At 42.5% G+C, this 8,411-nt stretch overlaps 1 long non-coding RNA gene across 1 annotated transcript; it reads right to left on the bottom strand.

The window, feature by feature from the left end:
* Positions 1–1,808: 1,808 nt before the first annotated feature.
* On the bottom strand, positions 1,809–4,539 carry LOC134464582 (uncharacterized). Its single transcript, XR_010037952.1, has 3 exons — positions 4,449–4,539; positions 3,392–3,468; positions 1,809–2,067 (listed from the first exon to the last, which is right to left on the bottom strand). It is a non-coding gene; the product is annotated as an uncharacterized LOC134464582 (long non-coding RNA).
* Between the last annotated feature and the right edge of the window lie 3,872 nt (positions 4,540–8,411).

Genomic DNA, 8,411 nt, shown 5'->3' with positions numbered 1-8,411 from the left:
TTTATTATATGGTGTGACGTCATCGGTCGAATGCTCCATTCATTTCAACGGGGCTCCCCAACGTTCGCACGTCTGTTATTTTTCGATAACGGACGGGTTGGTCTATAACAGACCGCTGTCAATGGCAACAAGACTTTTCACTGCTAAAGCGACTTTTCAACAAGACTATAATCAGCTGCTGTGATAGACAACACCTGTTGTCCTGGCTACCTAGCTGTTGCCTAGCGGTGTTCCACAACGGCACTGTTTTGTTTTGCGCAGCAACAATCTTTTAACATTAAAAACTATAATAGACTTAACATTAAATAGGCCTAAAGAAATGTCCCCGCCATGTGTGAATCATTTAAGTATATCTATATAATAAGCGGGTTAACTTTCGGCGAGTCGGTCGCTTTGTGGAATAGCAGCACTTCAGAGAGAACAAGACCCCTCCGCTCCGCGTCGGGGTCTAAAGATTCTCTCTGTCGTGCTGCTATTCCACGGTAGCGACCTTCTCGCCGAACGTTAACCCTTACGTGTTTCACCTGTGGGCCTACAATTCATGGAGGAACATCTGAAACTAAAGCTGTGAATGTTCCTTGGAATGCCTAGGCTACAAGGCAGTCAATACAACTGTATTGAAGAGTGCCATTACTCCACAGCACACAAGTGAACACTGCACACTGCACACAACAAAATTGCATTTATGCCTCACCCGTGCAAGGGGCAGCCCTCAGTGGCGCCCCATGGGGAGCAGTGCGGTGGGACGGTACCATGCTCAGGGTACCTCAGTCATGGAGGAGGATGGGGAGAGCACTGGTTGATTACTCCCCCCACCAACCACCATAACCGGCAACCTCTGGGATGCAAGTCTGACGCCCTAACCGCTCACCCATGACTGCCCACTTAAGTCCAGGTTTTGGGAAGCCACTCTTTCCAACATCACATACAGTTGTATTGTATGTACTCTATTGAACTACTGCAGGGATTTCTTGAAAAAACATAAGTCATTCCAAGGAGCATTCACAGCTTTAGTACAGATGTTCCACCAGGTATTAACAGCTACCTGTACAATCCTTTTGTGAAGCACACAAAAGTCATACAACTTCGCAATCTCTTGCTTGATACTGGCAGTGGGTCAGCTGGTTCATTACGGTATATTGGCTATATTTGGAATATGTGGCACTGGACTTTGGAATCCAGGTTGCCCATCACTATCACCATTGTTTTGTATTTTCATGGGCCTGGTGGACCCAGTAGAATTAATCTAAATTTCAACACATTTTCCACAGAGTGATTTTACTGTGCATAGAATTTTTTTATCACACAGCTGAGGCAATATGTTTTTATTGGGTAGCTTTATGCAGCAAAATGTCCATTTCTATTCAGGGCTGGATTGGGCGATAAATAGGGCCCGGGCACTTTCGGATTTAAGGGGGCCCCCTCGTTATTATTAGTGCCGGAGAACTGACTCACCGGTGGGCCCCGCACCCTCATGGGCCCCTATTTTCAGTAATGTAAAAAATAAAACAATGGGGGCCCACGAGGGTGCGGGGCTCACCGGGAAATGCCCGCCATGCCAGATGGCCAGTCCAGCCCTGTTTCTATTCAAGATTTTGACTATCACCATTATTTTCTATTTTCATGGGGCTGGTGGCCCCAGTAGACTTCATCCAAATTTCAAAATATTTTACACAGTGTGTTTTTACTGGGTGTAGAACATTTTTACTATAGGGCCAAGGCCATATCTTTTCATAGGGGGCAACTGATGCACCCTAATGGTGGTGCTAAGTATTCATGAAAAAGGTAACAGTAGTGAATGGGTAGCATGAATTCTGGAAATAAACAACTAAGAATCTTACACAGTGTACATTTAAAAGCAGTGCAAAAACTGATGAAACAGACGGTTAGAATGAAACAGAAATTTGAAAGTGTACTTCCATTCTGGAAGGTAACAGAGATTAAGAGCATAAACCAAAACAAACACTGCAATGGCCACAGGTACGTTACCAATGTCGTTGAGGACTCTCTGCCGATCACACGCACACGAAGACAATACGTTTCAGCTGGACCGTCCAGATCAACATCCTGGAAAACAGTAAACAAAACCCATGATTGAAGCCGTAAGCGGTATTTGTGGGCGCAAGTTTGGGGCATTTCTAACACACCCAGAGATGGGAAAAGTAGTATAGTAGTATATTTAGTATAGTTTATGAAAGGTATGAGGAGGATGTTGACTTGTGTGCCCTCACACTGCCTGTTTAGGCAATTGAATGTGAGATCAAACTGATGTTCAATTACCTCTCTTTGTTTTTGGTGTGGCTATGACCCCATTCTGGAGTATGTTTCTCAACAGCATCATTGGTAACTACAGTAAAAACTTTGCTTGCATGCAATTTCCCATTGGCAAAATACCAAGTCGCTAACTAACAACGGTGCTTTTGAGAAACAGGGTCATGATCTTTTCACGAGTGTTGGTGAGAAACTTTACACATACAGCTAAGTATACAGTGTGCAAAATTGTTACAATACATTACATTACACTTAGCTGACGCTTTCATGTATTCAAAGCGACTTACATTTATTACTTTTCAGGGTATTGGTTACAGGCCCTGGCGCAATGTGGGGTTAGGTGCCTTGCCTTAGGCACTTTAGCCATGGATGGAGATGTAGTGACAGGTCAGGGGAGATTCAAACCTGCAACCAATAGATTGAAAAACCAACTCTCTAACCACTAGGCCACGGCTGCCCAACCAGCACAATTATTAGTATTTTGAACATATTGGCCCTTTTAGGCACATTGTCAACCAAAAATTGCATGAGAGAGAAAGATATGTCAAACCCCACCCATCCAATGCAAAAGAGTCTGCTCAAAGTTTGGTCTCCTAAGGGGGAGTTGTCTAAGGTGAAACTATGAGAAAACTATTACCCTAAAGCACGATCGTATTCCAGAACTAAAACCTATATTGAGTTTAAGTTTTCTTCTAAGATAACTTCTGCTGCTTCAGTAATGCGGCCTTCGCAATGTGCCACAGCAAGTGCAACACCCTCATGGGTAGATAGAGACCTGCAGAGATCTACAAATCAGAGATGACTGGTGTTGGATTGAACGTGAAATTTGGCAAAGGGTTTGTGATGATGTGAGGGTGCTTTAGCAAAGCTGGAATTGGGCAGATTCGTGTTTGCAAAGAACACATAACTGAGGCCAAGATGGCACATCAATGCAAGAAGGTTTGGTGTGTCCTCCAGCAGTGTCCAGAACGTGGATGAGATGCCAGGAGACATGTCAGGTAGCACAGGAGGAGCCCACCAGAGCCCAACAAAATGAGCCTCGCAGGCCACTGATGTGTGCGATCTCCCTATGCCACCTAATAACGAAAAAGACAGATCTAGCTGCCGAGTTGTAACATACCACTTTGTCTGGCTCTTCATTCAGGTAGACCGTCAGCTCCTCAGCATGCACTCCCTCGTCACATCAATGTTGTCAGTCTGCGTATGAGGGCCGGTCAATGTATGCCAGGAAACAAACATGCAGGAAAAACATTTTAACCAACAGGAAGAATAAACGCAGTACAGGTACAACCACATTAAACAAAGGACACATCTCATTTATCTAGTAGCGTAGTGTATCGTTGGTACTGGCAGTGAAGTGGTACAGTACGTCACTGTTTGATATGGCATGGTGCAGCTCTGACACTTTTGCATTAGCCCCAAGTACTCGGTACCATTTCAGCACTCAGCCCTGGTTCCAAACGTACTGAAGTGATGCCAAAATGTGACGTCTGACCTTAAAAAGGTACACTGTGCAGGAAATGGTCAAAAAAGGTACTGCAACTACGCTGCTGATTGAAACTGGGCTGCCTATTGCCAAATTTGACCTTTTCATGAAAGCTTACCAAGTAATAAACTAATATTTTCTAGTATGGCCCAAATACAGTCATTTCTGCAGCTAAAAATGACTATTTCTGGAAATTCAAAATGGCGGACCATGGAGAAGATCCCCCTTTTCATGTATGAAAATAGCAATTTTTCCGTCATAATGAATACTTAGAATTTGATGGTGGTGGTAAGTATTCATGAAAAAGGTAACATCAGTGAATGGGTAGCATGAATTCCGGAAATAAACAACTAAAACTCGTACACAGTGTACCTTTAATTCCCCTGATCATTTCATGGGAATCGCAAGCCAGACAGACATGAGAATCAAATAAAAAAATAAAATAATAATAAAACAGAGCAGCAACCACATCAACTGACCTGCAAAAGACTGTTATATCATTGCCTAGGACTGCTGTGTGTAAAGCCAGCTGTAGTTAGAACTGAGGTGAAGACAATTAGTTCAAAACTGGCTGAAGGATTGAAATTAGTGGTAGAAATGCAATATGATCCAAGACACCCTACTTCTCCCCATTACATTAGATCTCGAAATTTTAGCATTACTGTGATGCATGGCAGTGTGCATGTTTTACCTGAGTCATGGGCACCAGGATCCTCTGTATCTTCCTTGCATGAGAAGCACCTTTCTTGCTGAAGACCCGGAGCAGTGTTGTTGAAAGACCATCCAGCTCTGAGAAGAAATTCAACAGCAAACCAACTGTCATGATCCTCTTGAACTTGGCACTTAACTTGAAATAGGGCACAAAACACATAACTACAAAATACTTGTAACTTAAGACTTGTGACAAAGGTTACAAAAAGGCCTGATGGTCTTACTAAAATGAGGAAATAAACACAAAAAAATCAACAAATAACTTACCTCAAACATGTAAAAAAGAGCAAGTCATCTGGATTTAAAAACTGCAATCGTGGGGGCATCACAAATTACTTCATGCCTTCAATAAGCAAAGGTCTTGGTCAGTTGAGCTGAGGACCCAAACGTCTTTAATTTCTGTTGTGACCAGAAAGACAGATAAACTAATATAGGTGAAGGAGACAGCTATGCAGAGAAAAATGTAAAATAATTACAACAGATTTTACACACACACACACACACACACACACACACACACACACACACACACACACACACACACACACACACACACACACACACACACACACAAGCTAATAGTCATAGATTAGATACTACACAAGAACTTTCATCACCTTTTTCAGGGGCACCTTGTGAGAGGTAGCTGAGGTGAGGACCCTACAAACATCTTGAATGCTGAGGAATTAATATAGGTGAAAGAGACAGTTATGCAGAGAACAAAAACCCAAATAATAGTAACATATTCTACAAAGAAATTCAGTAAATGATTAATTACAAAAAATAACAAATTAACAGTATTTATATTTGCAACAATATGCATTTCTACCTCACTCAAGGTACAGTATATATTGAATGTAAATGCACTGGAATATCCCAAAGTGATCATTGATACAAAAAACTTGCTATGTCCTTTTCACACAACAAATATAGAAGATCGAGTTTGAGGGAATGAGGGACAGAAGGGCGTTTGCATGTGTGTTTCACTAGATACTACTGGGATTTACTTTCAACTATTTCAAAGGTCATAGCCAATTAGGCCTACATACATTGGTAAGTGACCCACGACATGAATCAAACCAGCTGCAAACTGCAGCATCTAGTTCTACACACGACGCACCCATTCAAACGCGCACCCATACACAAGCACACACAGCCCCTTCTGTCACGCAGTCTCACGTCTCGTCTTTTTTCAAACCGAAAAGTTCCACCGGCTAATCAACATTTACTGTGGCCGTACACACACAGTCAGACGGAGCAATACCAAAAATCAGCGGTAACTTTACTTCCCCTGTGTCATTGATGTGTGTAGAGCTACTGATGGTATCTACGACTGTCCTGGATACATTTGAAATCAGACGCACACGGGTCTCGCAACGTCAATGCATAGAACTAATAGCGTTAATGAACCAGCTGTTGTCACCTAGCATAAATTAGCTAGCTGCCCGTTATGGGCTGCCAGGTAGTTTCTTTCGCTATAACTCGCAAAGTAACCGAAAATAATGTCACACATGCAAACATGCATACAGTACAACATGGGTGACAGCTTCCAAACTCCCAACAATAGTTAAAACGGAGACTATATCGATAATTAGCCGCTAACCAGTTTGGTGAGAATTAGCCAGCTAAGCTTACTATCTTGCTCATAAAACGTATGCCTTGATGCCAAAACTAAGTACACTAACGAAACGGGTGATATAAATGTGATTCTAGGAAAGTCATGGTAAATGCAAACAGCCCTACAGTGGTTTACTTTTTTGACTTACCCGCCTTCAGAGTGTCCGCGGATATGTATTCATTCAAAGAACTCGGCAAGCTCGTTGTTTCCGGCTGCCACACACAATCCGCACACTACTGCCACCATCTGTTCTGGCGTTGTAAAAGCCATTGGTCATCTTATCCAAAGGAATTAGGTTGTGACAACATTACTGGATTTGGGAAGTCGTTGGTTATTGGGCATCATGCTAAAGTTACATAACTTCATTATGCCCAATCACAAAACATAATTATTCATGGTAGAAGTGACATGTTTCCCTTTGATTAATTTAACATACACAACATATGGCTTTTTTCAGTGCACGCACACACATACATAGTGGTAACACAAGGCAGTGCTTCATCATGGACTCTAATGGTGTGGTGAAAATAGGACTGCTATGTCGAGGACGATAAATGCATCTCTTGGCTTTTATTGTGTCCGATTTCAATAAAGGACATTCACAGTCAACTCAGTAACTCATGTCAACAAACAGACACGCACGCACGCACGCACGCACGCACGCACACCACAAACACACTATGAGACCAAGGGCTCTCGCTATAAAAGTTTCACTTCCAATTTGCTTGATGTTTTCTTCGTTCTTCTCCCCCGAGGTTCTGTGCACATAAACACACACACATGCATGCAAGTATGCATTCACATAAGCATACACACACACACACACACACACACACACACACACACACACACACACACACACACACACACACACACACACACACACACACACACACAGAGTGGAGAAGGGACAGAGATCCCTCATATCTTGTGCTTTATGCAGCAGTGTGATATTGATTTCGGATTGCTGTCAGCTGATTTAATTATCTACTGCCATATAAAGCAGCTCTACTGATGGACGGGCACTGTAAAACACCAGACTGATCTTACACACTCACAAGTTCATGCGCACGAGCGCGCACACACACACACACACACACACACACACACACACACACACACACACACACACACACACAGACACACACACACTCAGACACACAGACACACACACACACACACACACTCAGACACACGCACACACACACACACACACACACACACACACACACACACACACACACACACACACACACACACACACACACACACACACATACACACACACACTTTCCTTCTTTTTCGCTGTCATGCACACTCTTTCTTCCTTTCTTCCTTTCACACATGCAGTATATTGTACACTGTACACACTGCTGCACATTTCAGACCACACATGCATTCACCGATACGTGGCACTGCAGTGGATGTGTTTCATGGAGCTGATGTAAAATGTCAGAGACAACACTGTTTTTTTTATTTCCGTATATTTTTGAACTGTAGGGCAGATTTAAAATCACTGTATTTTATTGCCGTATTTTTTTGTCTGACTACAGTATAGGGCAGATTTAAAATCATAAAATTTTCTCAAAAGTCATCAGTGCGTCTTGTAATCTGGTGTGTCTCATGTATGAACTAGACTGCCTTCTTGTAGAAAATGGTAAAAGTGTGCCTGCCTTTTGGGCCTGAGCTTAGCCGTTTCAAATAGTCAAATGCACTATATGTTTGGTATAGGATTTCAATTTGCAACCTTCTATAAAGCAACACCCTATCCACTATGGGCTGGGTATCCTTTTTTGGATACCTGGTTCGATACTTTTGGATACCTAGTTTTCAATATCAGCTGATGTAAAATCAGTAAACATTCTTTAACATTTATTTTTAATGGACGTGCACACACATATGCATGCATGCACACACATGCACACACACACACACACACACACAATGAACAGTATCCTTCCCCTCACTTGTGCGCGCGCGCACGCACACGCGCACACACACACACACACTCGGCACAGTTGGTGTTTTGTCTGCAGTAATAGTGAACACATAATTTATATACGCCACAATACATGGCTTTAATGTGGCTTTGATTTGCTCCAGTGAGCACAGTACTCTTGAATTACATTTAATGGCTAGTTTGTGGCATTTGCTTTGCAATAATAACCACTCCAGCGCACATCCCTGACTCTGAATGGTGGTCTGATGTGGTGTTTGTGTTACAATCATATACACTCAAACATGCTTCCATCTCCGAATGATATTTACATAGTATTTGTTGTGCAGTGATAAACACACTTTACTCCTGTGGTTCCACATAATGAT

This window comes from Engraulis encrasicolus, chromosome 15 (genome assembly GCF_034702125.1).
Source record: "Engraulis encrasicolus isolate BLACKSEA-1 chromosome 15, IST_EnEncr_1.0, whole genome shotgun sequence".
Lineage (NCBI taxonomy): Eukaryota > Metazoa > Chordata > Actinopteri > Clupeiformes > Engraulidae > Engraulis > Engraulis encrasicolus.
The sequence above is the reverse complement of the archived record's forward strand: the minus strand, read 5'-3'. Positions and strand labels throughout refer to the sequence as shown.